The sequence below is a fragment of the Notolepis coatsorum genome, assembly GCF_963971535.1.
Source record: "Notolepis coatsorum genome assembly, chromosome: 15".
Taxonomy (NCBI): Eukaryota; Metazoa; Chordata; class Actinopteri; order Aulopiformes; family Paralepididae; genus Notolepis; species Notolepis coatsorum.
The window spans coordinates 93,709,306-93,723,780 of record NC_140179.1 but is presented as its reverse complement, the minus strand read 5'-3'; the positions used below and the strand labels follow the sequence as shown (position 1 = coordinate 93,723,780).

At 43.8% G+C, this 14,475-nt stretch overlaps 1 protein-coding gene across 1 annotated transcript in view; it reads left to right on the top strand.

The window, feature by feature from the left end:
- Positions 1-14,475, top strand: part of LOC311242143 (plexin-B2-like) — a 339,450-nt gene that overhangs the window by 61,803 nt on the left and 263,172 nt on the right.

Here is a 14,475-nt window from a genome sequence, read left to right as displayed (position 1 = left end):
GCATGTACCTGACAAACTGAACTGTTTGTATTACAGTCATATTCCAACTTAACTGAATGCACATGTGTGTGTGGACTATAAGGCTGAGCCCGAACCCTGTTTTTAGGGTTCGAACGTTCGCCAGGGTTTCTCGAACGAACGTTCGAACGTTCGTTTTTTGTAAATTTTTTAAGAAAAAAAAATTTTATTACATTTTTTTTTATTTTTTTATTATAGATCCTACGGAGGGCGGCATTGCATAATCTATTGGTGAAAAAACATGTTGTTTACAGTGGTGGCTGTTCATGTAAACATGTAATTAAACAAAGCACTCAGAAGAAAATAAACAAGCTGCTGAGTACTGCATAAAGTTCCTACTTATGATAAACAATAGCCCTTGCACACCGCAGTCACGTAAGGGGCTAGATAAACAAATGCATTCGTTTTGTGGCATTGACGTTATATAGTTAGTGTTACACGTTCAATAACAGGTATTCACTCTTGGTCGACGGGAAGGAGAGGCGCGCGCCTCGGCTCCTTCCACCGTCTACCTCGGAACGGGGGACGACAGAGAGACACCGGCGGGGTGCCGCCGGGCTCCCAACACGCCTGCCGCCCGTCCGCCCTCGGCCAGAGTTGTTTACAACGCAACCACCTCCCGCCATGAAGCTTGCGCTCCGTGGCCGAAAAAGGCTGGTATCATTAATGATCCTTCCTCAGCGGGGAGCTACGGAGTCTGTTCACTCTGTTGTGCAGTGCTTCTCGGTCTCGCAAGCAGATAAATGTATTGCCGGAAGTAAAAAAAATAATTAAACGCTTGCCGATTGGTGGTAACAGCAGAGGCGGGTGCAAGCGGTGTGACGTAATTGGCAGAATCGCCTGTCAATCAAAATGGTTCTATTGCATTGGTTGAGACAATAGTATCCAGCTACAGCCCGGCAGAGACCACACTGGTTGAGCCGAGCGCACTCGGGGGACGCGCCGCTTCACATCGCCTCAACGTCGCGCGCCTGCCTTTTTTTTTTTTTCACCGAACGTTCGAACCTATTAATTAAAGTCCGAATGTCAACGTAACGAACGAACGTTCGAACGTTCGGGCTCAGCCTTAGTGGACTACTGTACTATTACAGGTATTGAAATGAACAATGCAACTTCCTTATACACATTTTATTTAAATTTTTTTTAAATTTTTAATGAATAATTAAATATCGATACTTGGCGTCCCTGTATCGATACAGTATCGCCACGCAAAGTATCGCGATACTACTACGTATTGATTTTTCCCCCCACCCCTAATTGTGACAGAGTGGGTCTGTCACTGACTCCGAGGCAGCACGCACGCACACATACCCACAACATTCACTCATATATACATTCATACATAAGCAAACATGCATACATACTCATTAATCTTATCATACATGCATTCATACATATATTTATACATTCATATCCATTCATACATATATTTATTGTGTTGTGTTGTGTACATTTATTTATTGGGTTGTGTATATATTTATTTATTGGGTTGTGAGGGTATTGGTGTTGAAGGTTGTCTGATTTGAATGTGTATAGGAAATTGCTAATTCATTTGATGTGTAGCACCTGTTTAGTTTGTTTAAAGGTGCTATGCATTATAAATGTCATTTTTCAGTCTCTAGCATTGTATTATAGTAATAGGAGTTCGTATCAATGTGTTTTTGGGCCTAAATACTATATTGGCGAATTCCTCAGCTACAGCCCATCCCCTCTTTGCCTCTAGTAAATCAGGTCATGTTGATTTGACGACCTGGTGCACGTCACAGGGCACTGTTTATAGCGCACAGTGATGTGATTGGCTCTGTGGTTTTAGTAATGCCCGCCTCCATTCTTGCTACCTGCAGGGTGGAAGGTTTGTCCAGAAGATCACTAATCAGCTGAAGCCTGATGCGGTTCCCTCGGTCTTCGACAGACAGACCGGCGTTAGCTCTCGGGACTCGGGAGCGATCGCTAGCTACTTAGCACCAGCCGGGGCCGGCGTTAGCAACCGGGAGCGTCGTTGAGCATTCAGCCTGCTGGCTACCTATATCCACTTCAACCAGCGTCGCGGAGCATTCAGCCTGCTGGCTACACAGCTTGTCGGTGTGCTAATAGCCTCTGCAAGCTAACGGTAGCTGGCTAAACAGCTTGTCGGTGTGCTGGAGCCTCTGCAAGCTAACGGTAGCTCGCTCCAGGCTATTAGCACATCGACAAGCTGCTGGAGCTCCCGACGCTCGGCTGGTTGAAGTGGATCTAGGTAGCCAGCAGGCTGAATGCTCCGCGACGCTCCCGGTTGCTATCATGTGCAGGTCCTCTTCTCAGACCTGTGTGGCAAAGCACTGCACACGCATCATGCAAGCTACACATCGCTGCATGTTGATCAATGGTGGCCCACTCGGTGCATCACAGTGGGCTACTATTGTGCTAACAACAACCGCGGTGTCCGGCTTGTCGGCCGGCATGAGTGCTCGATTTGGGGTGGTTCTCTCCTCCTTGTGTGCCCCCGTTCTCGCGGGTGTCCTGCCGGGGAGCTTGTGGACGCGACAACAGCGGCGGCCGTAGCGTTAGTTAGCTCATAGCTATTGTGTACCACTAGCGTTACGGCGGGCTCGAGCACCCTACGGCTGCCGCCGTTGTCGCGTCCATGGGCTCCCCGGCAGGGTACCCGTGGGGACGGGGGTGTACAGAGAGGAGAGAACCATTTTGTGTCGGGCGTGCATGCCGGCCAGCGAGCCGGACGTCGGGATATGTTGTTAGCACAATAGCTACCAAGCTAAGCTATGTTAGCTTCTAACGGTGTATACACAATATGTACAACGACACAATGATTTACATTATTACAAATATGGTAACGTGGTTGTGGCTTTTACAAATAGTGGTAACATATATATAGATAGACAGTACTGCTACATCTCTATATTTATGACATACCATATTTGTATTGCTACAGTACTGCTCAGTACTGCTATGATGGAGACCAGAGAAAGACTTTCGTCTTGTTTACATCAGGGTCCCCCAATTTCAATTCATGGTAACATATTATATATATATAGATAGACAGTACTGCTACATCTCTATATTTATGACATACCATATTTGTATGTAACCTGAAACCTAATCTCTGACGGGGAGATGGGCAGAGCTATTTGGTGGGTGGCTGTCACTCAAAGCATTCTGCCAGAATGGGTGGAGCCAAGCCAATAATAGCCTGCTTTCATGAGGCTGAAAAATGCTGGTTTTGAGTACAAGATTAGAAATATAAAACAATGATTATTTTTGGAATAAAAATTACAGATGTGTTACATAGACTCACAGGAAGTGTGTAAAGTTGCCCAAATAGTGCTAGGAATAGCAGTGCATAACCCCTTTAATTAATTATGTGTGGCACCTGTGGAGGGGGAGGAGTCCAGGGTGTTCATGAGGGCTGCGGCCCAAGGAGTGTTTGTTCTTGCCTGCGTTAGTTACAGTGAAGGTAACAGAGGGAAGCGCCGTGAGTGTTGTTAGTCTGTTTGTCTCTGTGTGGGGCTTAACCAGAACCACGGTTACAAAAAGGGTAACCAGGGGAGCTCCACACAGTAAGTGTTTTGGCTGTCAGAGTGATGTTATTGTGGAACACACCCGACAGACTGCAGAGGTAGTAGTATAGGTTTTGTTATTTTGTTTATGTCACTAGTTTATGAAATGTCACCGCTGCACCTTGGAAGGCTGACAATAAAAGCAACCTCAACACCACTTATCCCGACTACGCCATCATTGTTGTGAGTTTGGAGGGGAGAGGAGAAGGACCCCGTCACAACAATAAAATAGCTCTCATTTATGGAATGAGGGAAGAAGAGGGTGAAGAAGAGTGATCTTAACTCATTCAGAGCCACGCCCCTTTGACCATATTAGGGCTAGCGTGCCAGTAAGGAAGTCAATGGGAGGTCGGGGAAATCTGCGAACGCCTAAACTATATCTTAAATTATGGCTATGGGTCTAAAACACCCATCGCTTATCAATGACTTGCTTGCAGTCAACATGTACAAAACGGATTGTTTTTTCATTGGTACATTTCCATTTTATACCACTTTGAATACGAGTATAGTTTTGGAGATTTTGGAGAATTCCAGAGAAATCCGCGATAATAGCCCTTTACTGGAATACACAAAACGCGTTGTAATTTTTCGGCTGATTTATGAATTGTTTTCAAATAAACACTAGATTATCGATAGTATATGTGTACTTATGCACGCTAGAGAAGCGGGCTGAAAAATCGATTATCCATGCCGTGGATTCGGCTAACGTTACGCACACACACACACGCTGCGATGGCGGAGAAAAAAACATCTGATTAACCCAAGACTGGTAACATAGAGTCCTTACCTCAGATCAGATGTTCTGCAAAAAGATTAATCCAATTCCTGATCACCATTCCAAATATTGATCGCGTTTATTGATCCAACGTTATAGCACCAAAACACATAATCGAAAGCTGCTCCGAGCCTCCCCAGTGAATGTGGTAACAGATACTGCTTGCCTGAGATGGGAAAACCCCGGACCGGAGTTTTTCTCTGATGCACAGTCCCATCCAATCCAATCCAATGATGTGCAATACCATCCGGGAGACGATAGGTGGCGGTATTTGCCCTTTTCGAGCTCAGTCCCATTCCCAATGATAACGTCAGGCTGGATGGATGAAAAATTAATGGATATTGCTAATAAAAGAAATAACGATTAAAACCAGAGTTTTCTCGGGTCTTGGCACTCAACGCATGGCGAGTTAACCCGACTAATCTCGTGGTTGGCACTGAATGGGTTAAGGGGAGGAGAGGAGGTGTGGAATGGGATGACTAAAGGATGAGAGGAAAGGGGACATGAGGATGGGAAGAGCAAAAGAGAAAGATTCTAGGGGGGCGAGGAGAGGAGGTATGGGCTGAAGGAGGAGAGGAGAGGGGGTTATGAGAAGAGGTAGAGGAGAGTGAGGACATTTCACTCTTGACGGCCTAACCTATGAAAAAGACTGAAAATAAAGTATGTATATCTTTTGAGTGAAAATGCAGCCTCTAAAGTACTAGAGTCCCTAAAGTACTTTGAGTGTTCCTAAGACTTTGTGTCATTCTGATTTTGTGTCTTAGGTGTTTAAACGCTTGTTTCTGTTCAGATGGTTCCTCTGGCTGAGGGCTGCAGACTTAAAACCTGCACTGTGGAACATTTCCATGAAGAAATACTGTTTTTTTTTAGCGGCTAAATCACAGAGTTGGGCTGAGCAAGAGAAAACCCTCCCAACAGTGAAGCGTGAGTCACACTGAGTGAAAATCAGCCACATATATATACGAGCTCTTCTGGTCGAGTACGATCCGTTCTGCTGAGTCCAGAACACGCTACCGCCTCTAAAATGTGAAACGGCACACATGTTAAAACGGCGCCTAGCGCTACCTTGCTTAAAGAAATCCTCCCCATTTAAACGCAGTGCAGTTTACCTCTCATCACGAGAGCCTTGAGAAATGAGAGCTAGCATGGAGTGGGCTGGTTCTGGGAAGCTTGAACGAACCGTTGAGCCTTCCTGAGGTATCGTGGGCCTAACTTGATGAACCGGTGAAGGGAGGTACTTGATAACCCTGGTGATATGCTGGCTCTCACTGCCTATACTGTATCTACACGGTGGGTTGTGGTGGCCATCAGGGGCCATGTGGTAGGAAACGTACAGTAGCATCGGCATTGTCAATACCTGGCGCTCACATCAAAGGGGCATGGCTCTGTTGAAGTTGATGGCAATGCTGTTTGTGGGCCATTAAGGTAAGTATGGAATAGTATAAGTAATTCTAGGCATGTTAGACTTTCTTTTGGCAATGGGAGTGGTTTTTTTTTCCATTAATGTTCGCCCCTTGCGACTGTAGAGTGACCCAACTCCCAGGAAGAGAAAACGATACATTTATTTGGATGACAATAAGAAGGAAATTATTTTTGGCACATAGTGATGCATAGATGAGAACTATTTGCAGACAAAAGGGGTTCACTTCAATGGAAGAAAAAAAACCTTTAAATGTGGAGCAGATGTCTGAAAGCCTTACCTTTCTTTCCTGAACTCAACGGTCCCCTCAGTGGAGAGATGTTGATAGCGGTTCTGACCAGGAAATGAAAAAACATATACTACATGTAGCTATCAGATTTCATGAACGCTTATAATAGAGCATTCGTGCTCAATTACCCGTTAGCGGGATGACATGCTGCCAACATTTCTTTTTTTAAACGAACTGACCCCAAAGTTACCTTATCCTGCTAGACCAGTGACTGTATTTAATATGATCTGATCATAGAGCCCATTGCCACACAAGTGGAGAGCTTTAACCACCGGCTTTAAGATCGTTCCAAGTCTTGTCTATCTGTTCCCTGGCCAACTCGGTAATGAGTTTCATGTACTGTAGATCGAATGAATGAAAGGTCTGTAGCTCATTAGGACTAAATTAATACAGCTCGTTAAGGATGCACTGAGATGTTTATTTTTATATCCAATTTTTTCTCCCATCCATATCCGTTGTTGTAACAATTTGAGTCCACATTCAGGTATTAAACAGGTTAAAGGGAACATATTATGTCTGTCTGACTGTCTGTCTGTATGACCACACTAATACTGTCTTAATGGGTGTGTGTGTATCTGTCAGTATGACCATACTATCTGTCTGTCTGTCAGTATGACCATACTATCTGTCTGTCTGTCTGTCTGTCTGTCTGTCTGTCTGTCTGTCTGTCTCTGTGTCTGTCTGTCTGTCTGTCTGTCTCTGTGTCTGTCTGTCTGGACGTACGACACGTACGACCATACTAACCGTCTTAACTCATTGAGCGCCACGCCCTTTCCCCATCTTTACTCAATGGCGCCAGCGTTATTGACCATTTTAGCGATGTTTGCAGACCCATTGTGTGTTCTGTATTATAGCTATGGAGACGATAGTATGGCTCATTTGACAGGCATGGTTCATAGTCCATCACTGACTAACGAGTTAATTTCTACATACTGTAGTTTGTGCACTATTACACGCTAAACATCGCCCCTTTCCAAAATAATCCAGTCTTTTTTCATAGATTGCGAGATATGGCGCGTTATATGCCCAAATCGTTCTGGTTGCTCGCCTGAAACCCCAAATACTTCCAAATCAAAGGTATATACCATGTGTCTTCACAAACTCAAAACTGTGATCGTTACCGAATGCAAGTTTTAGGTCCGGTAAAATACGACACGTGATTGTTACAAAAACATGTTTCAGGTTAGGTAAAATAGACAGAATATACCTTACCTTAGCCAGAAGGTACTCCAAAAAGAATAGTCCCCAGTGATCCCATCGCCATCGCGATTACTCGTGTATATGTCTATACTCGTGTATACGGGAAATAGGTTTCGGGTGATAAAATCTCAGAGCGATCGCTCTGTCGCTCTGTCCCCTGAGGGGGAGGAGTCCTTAAAAATCCACCTGGCAGGATTCAATCGTCATTGCAATTGTAACGTAGGCAGATGAGCCAGGGAGGCCCAGGGAGCTCGGGCCAAGTGTATAGAATGGGTATTTCAGTATTCTGTATGAACAAACCAGACTAAGAAAAAAAGTAATTTGCGATTTATTATACTTTATACTTATAGCACATGCATGAGTCTGGTCTCCTTTGAAAGGTAACATTCTTCTTACATAATCCTCAAATCCTATTATTTATTCCTCATGCGAATAAATGGCAGCAATTTCTTTTTACTTTTAATTCTTTCTGTAGTTAATTAATCGAAATTAATGCGATCAAGTCCCAGCCCTAGAAAAAATATATTAAAATTCTTTTTATAAAAAAATACATAATATATAGTACATACTAAACATAATGCAATAATGCAAAAAGTGCAAATACAAATAAGTGCAAGGGTTCAGATAGAAATAAAAAAGAAAGATTTAAAAGAAAGAAAAGTGCAGCAGATTACAAAAACAAGGCATAAAAGGACTAAAAATAGCGACCTGGGATGCGGGCTCAGCTCTGGTCAGAGGCCAGGCAGAAGAGATGAGTCTTTAGCCGGGACTTAAAGACCTCCAGGGTCTGGGCTGACCTGATGTGGAGGGGGAGGCTATTCCACAGTTTGGGGGCGGCTATGGAAAAGGCTCCGTCTCCCCTCTGGGTTTGAGCCTAGACCTGGGTACATTTAGCAGAAGTTGGTCGGCTGACCTTAGGGCTCTGGATGGGTTGTGGAGACGCAGGAGCTCGGTCAGGTACTGTGGGGCCAGGCCATTTAGGGATTTAAAAACTGTTAAAAAGTCGTTTAAAATCAATGCTGTGACGTACGCCAGTGGAGTGAGGCCAGGACTGGGGTGATGTGCTCAGGCGTTGTTGTGTAGAATGCAATGTAATAGAAAGATAAGTAGAGATTTACTGCAATCTGTTTCTTTGATGACAGCAACACCACATGCTCTGGATCACCTGTATTATTTGTGGTAGTTAGTAGTGGTAACATGTAATATATCATAGTGGTAACATGTAATATATCATAGTAGTAACATGCTAGTGTGATGTAGGGTGGTGGTCACTGCAGTACTGTATAAGCCTAGTGTTTGTTTCTCATGACTTTTAGACTGGTGTATGTGATGTACTGTAGTGGTAAACAGTATCATGGTGGTAACATGCTGTAGGGTTTACTGTAGAGCGGTGGTCAGTCAGTGCTATAAAGGGTTTGTTTCTCAGGCCTGGCAGGGGAAGCCCCTTGTGGTCTGGGAGCCGTTCTACGTGGCTCCAGAGTGATGCAATAACCCGCTAAGTTAAAACAGATTGAAATCTCTCAGACACTAATGGATCATGACCTCTGGTGACCCCTCTTACCCCTGCCATCCCCCTCCCTTCTTTCTTCTTTGCTCTCTTATCGGCTCTCTCATTGGTCCTCTCTTTCTCATGGTGGCTGTGATATAATAATAGTCATTGAACTCTCTGCCACTTCCTCTTCTGTGTCCCTGTCTATATGACGGACGGAAGTTAGGATGTAAATATTGTAAACAATATTGCCCGCTTTCATCAAATAGGCCCACATGTATAACATGTATACTGCAGCAGCATATACAGAATTTGTTTCCATCATGACCTCTGGTGACCTCCTCAAACTTTCACTCCCCTTTCTGTGCTCTGATCTGTTTCTTTGATGTATCTCTTCGACTTCTTGAGGCAATACTACAGTACACACTTTTAGTACGAGGTATAGTAATATAAACTATTACTCTCTTTGTCTTCATGAGTCAATACGACACACTTTTAGTACGAGCTATAGTAATATAAACAATCTCTCTGTGCATGAGTCAATAGTATTGCAGACAGAGAGATCGTTTATATCACTATAGCTCGTACTAAAAGTGTGTAGTAACTACACATTTTTAGTACGAGCTATAGTGATATAAACGATTACTCTTTGTCTTCATGAGTCAATACGACACACTTTTTAGTAGGGATGCACCGAATGGGAAATTCTTGGCCGAAACCGATACCGAAAATAGGAAACAGTTGGCCGAAAACCGACTGCCGAAAGGCCGAAAATGATTAATATAAATATATATATATAATGTATTTTTTTTTCAGCTACTTGATTATGGCAAAAGACATGATTATGGCAAAACTTTACTTAAATAATATTAATAATCACTATTATGGGCCCATAAAACATTTATTCAGCACTTTTGAATGCATACATTAATTCCAGACTGACTGCTGAAAGATTGTACAATTTAAACATTTTCTCTTTGCATACAACCAAATGTGCATTAAAGTCAAGTGCATTTTCTTTTCTCTGTAGGATAACTACAACAAAGTGCATTCAGAACAAAGCCAAGGTGCTTTAAAACTGCATAACGATCTGCATAAAGACACACACACAGGACTGTTGTATTTACTACATCTCCCATGACTGCGGGGGATGACGTAGCTTACGAGAGACGGGTCAAAGAGGAATGGAAGCATTGTTAGTAGGGGTGCACCGATGTATCGGTCGGGTATCGGTATCGGCCGATAAGTGCCTTGTTGACTGCAATCGGCCTATCGGCCGATAAGCTCGAATGTGCCGATGGCAGTAGCCGATAAATATCCATCAATTTGTGTCGCGTCAAAAGGCAAAATGCGTCGCGACCTGCACAACGCCGCCCCCGGCCCCCGTTCTTTCAACCTAAAAGTGCACTTTCTTCAACCTCGAAGTAAACAAATCACAGAACGGTATGTATCAACGTGAGCTCCCGGGACGGTAGCTAGTTAGCTAGCACCATCCATGTATCAACGTGAGTTCCCGGGACGGTAGCTAGTTAGCTAGCACCATCCATGTATCAACGTGAGCTCCCGGGACGGTAGCTAGTTAGCTAGCACCATCCATGTATCAATGTGAGCTCCCGGGACGGTAGCTAGTTAGCTAGCACCATCCATGTATCAACGTGAGCTCCCGGGACGGTAGCTAGTTAGCTAGCACCATCCATGTATCAATGTGAGCTCCCGGGACGGTAGCTAGTTAGTTAGCACCATCCAGGCATCAACGTGAGCTCCCGGGACGGTAGCTAGTTAGCTAGCACCATCCATGTATCAATGTGAGCTCCTGGGACGGTAGCTAGTTAGTTAGCACCATCCAGGCATCAACGTGAGCTCCCGGGACGGTAGCTAGTTAGTTAATAACGTTATATAGTTAGTGACACGTTCAATAACATCAGCAAGCATATTATTTACCCCAAGATAGCAGTAAGCAAGGCATGAATGAATGAATGAATGAAAACTTTATTTAACAGATTGCAGAATGGGTACAATACAGTACGGCTCAATACATACAATTGTTAAGGGGATGCAGACCTGAGAAAGACGTTTGTCTTGTTTCCATCAGGGTCCCCCATTTTCATTTCATATAGACATTTATGACATACACAACATACATGACATTTATGGCATAGGGACATATAGGTATTTAGTACTGATACATTTGTGACATAAGCGGTATTCAAATATACAGTACTGTTACCCCTAGATCCTGACAGAGTATATACATATGATGGGGAGGGGACTGTACATTAGGAGGGGGTGGGTGGGTGGGAGGGAAATATACATACGGCGGGGAGGGAATATATACATGTGGTGGGGAGGAGACTGTCTATTAGGGGGTGGTGGGGGTTTTGGGCATTTACGGTGGCCAGTTTCGAATTGCAGCCTCCCGTAGGTGCTCTTTAAGAGCGGTTTTGAATGTGGGCAGGGATTCACATTCCTTTACAGCTTTGGGTAGGGCGTTCCACATTGTTGTGGCATAATTGCGAAACGTGTTTAGTCCCTTGTTTGAGCCGAATCTGGGTTTAACATGATTTGTTGAGCTTCCTCTGGTGTAGTGGTTGTGGTATTCACTGACCTTTGGGAAGTATTTTGACATGTACATGGGCATCCCGGTCGTATAGTGTATCTTGAAGACCAGGCCCATTGCAAGTTGCTGTACTCTGTCGTCTACTCTAAGCCATCCTAGGTTACTCCGTTCATAGCTCAGTTCCATTCCGTTGCTCATTCCGTACCCAACTACCCATTCTGCAATCTGTTAATAAAGTTTTCAACCAGACAAATGTATAGAAAGGCTTTGTTTTATTATAACATTTGTTGCAGTAAAATCATTATGTCTCATTTGGTCATGCTGTGGAGCGCTGGTCGGCGGGCCGGGCAGCTAACGTATTAGCTACGTTAAGTTTGTTGTGCTCGACTCGCAAGCAGATCAATGGCGGCATGCCCGAAAGTAGAAAATGAATAAACGCTTGCCGATTGGTGGTAAGAACAGCAGGAGGTGGGTGCTAGCGGTGTGGCGTAATTGGCCGAATCGACTGTCAATCAAAATGGTTCTATTGCATTGGCTGAGAGCTCTGGTTGAGAGAATGGTATCCATCTGCAGGCCGCCAGACGATACTGGGAGAGGGATAGTGCTACATGGCATGGTGGAATTAATACCATAAACATATTTCTTGATGTTTCCTTTTTTTTAAGTAAGTAAAGAGGCCTACAAATACAAACATACACATACAAATATACAGTAGTTTCATTAAAAAAAAGAAAAAAATACAAAAGAAAATAATAAAAAAAAAAATTACAAATACTTATTTTTTGCCACAAGTATCGGTATCGGCCGATTGTGTTAGTTGAACAATCGGTATCTGTATCGGTGGCCAATTTTCATATCTGTGCATCCCTAATTGTTAGCTAGCTTAACGCTAACGTTAGTCAAAAGGTTTTAACCGCAACGGGCATATAGTAATGGCGAGGATATAAAGCATGTTAAAGACGCATTTATTGGATGCGTTGCTCCCGGAGTTTATAGAAACAGCGCGACTCCCAAGAGGAGTTCGTTATCACAGGCTGCAGAACGCAGTCCGAGCTGCCAAGCTGCTCACGTTACACGTTGCGTGTTTTTGATTACGTCATCACAACAACACTTTAGGTTACGAACGTTACGTAACCCTGTTCTTTGACATTCGGTGATATATTTTCGGTGCTAAAACCCTTTCGGCCGAAAGAGCCTTTTTAACCATTTCCGGCCGATACTTTTCGGTGGCAGAATTTTCGGTGCATCCCTACTTTTTAGTACGAGGTATAGTGATATAAACTATTACTCATTGTCTTAGCATAAAATATCTTAGCATTCTCCTGAACCCTTTTTGAAGATAACGTTGCCTATTTTGGCTCTGCATGGCTCCTTTTTGGGCCCCAGTCCTTATCTATACTGTGCTCTTTATAGGTTAGCACGATATCTCTAGTGTTTCACTGCCTCCTACTTCATCCCTCGTTCCTTTTTTTATTCCTCCATATGAGGGAATCCTGCATGGCTTCAAACAGCCAGATGCAGTAAGAGTAAGTTATAATAAAAGTCTGGAGATATCCCTAGCCAGTAGTGTACTTTATTCAAGGGTGTACAAATATGATTCCACAAAGACGGAAAGACCAAGGCACTCGTTTTATTTTAGTCTTTAGAAAAATCTTTTAAAAAAAACGAGTCGTCATCTCTGGGTCGTTGAGAGAGCAAATGACCCGGTGAACTAAAACGTTTTGCTTCCTGCTTTCTGTCTTTCTTCTCTTCTTCTGTCCTGTTCTAATCCGTGTCTTTGTCCATAAGAGGGAACTGCATGGTTCCAGTATGATGTAATGGCCGCTATGTTAAAAGACACTGATCGCGACATCCAATCTTGAATTATGACCCCCGGTTCCCCCCCTTAAAGTTTTCGTGTCTCTCTCCCCCCCTCCCCCCCTCCCCCTCCCTCACTTTCTCTCTCTACCTCTGTCCTTATCTCTACCCACGTCCTACCTTTATCCCTTTGTCCATAATAATGAGGAATTTGGAGCGGCTGGAGAATGACATATAGTGACTTAAAGGAAGGCTGTGAAACAAAACGCTATGTTTATAATGAATTCACCCTTGGGGTGGATGTGATAGCGGTCCATAGTACTGGGAACACCGACGCCGCTCAGATAGTTCCGCTTTCTGGTGTTTTTTTAGGGTTCATTACAAAATGATGTAATTGATCCTCTGGTGGTATTATTATTTAGAAAACCACAACAGTTGGCTCTCTGCCCCGGCCTCTCCCCTCAGGGCAGAGGGCTGCTTTGTTATAAGCACAACACCATTGGGCTGATGAATCCTAGCCAGTTAGGCCCCGTCCACACGAACGCTGGTTTTAATGTAACCGTGATTGTATGTGCGCAGTTGCACTGTTCGGCCACACACAACCGGGGATTTGCTACACTGCAACCGCGGTCTTTAAAACCGGTGGCCAGGGTGGAGTTGTGCGGTTTTGCAGTTGCGTGTGGGCATAGCAACCGAGGTTATTCCCAGTGTTTACAGCAGAGCTGTCGCAATTATTCCCCATGTTCACGGCAGACCGCGGGGTAGAGAGATTAGAGCAGAGCCAACTACACCAGTGTTTACAGCAGAGCTGTCCCAAGTAGCGTTATATGAAAATGATTGTAACAAACTTTTGTTCAAAACGTATCGTCTGTGTTGAAGAGTGTTGTGATCGACTGATGTCTGTTGACGCTCAGAGAAAACATGTAGCTGCAGCTAAACTAAACTCATGTGTTGTCAAGTTATTGTTATAAGGAACCCAGTCCAGACTGCATCCCCTTAACAATTGTTTGTATTGAGCCGTATTGTATTGTACCCATTCTGCAATGTGTTAAATAACGTTTGCATCCATTTCATATCGGTAACGTTACCACATTACGTTAGCATTTAAGCTATATACTATACATGGATATAGCCATTCACATTAGCATGTAGCTAACAACACCGGCGGTCTTTTGTGAGACTAAACTATCCGCTCTTGGTGGTAAATTGTGTTGCTGATGGTTTTGTTTCATCAACAAAATGAGAGGCAGAACACACAGTGAATGTATCCGTTTGTTTATTGCAGTTTCTTTCTTTGCTGAAAATATATGTTCCGTTGGCAAAATTATCAATAGGGTCCAGCTATGTTTCCAAACAGGAAGTTCTTCTTCTTCTTC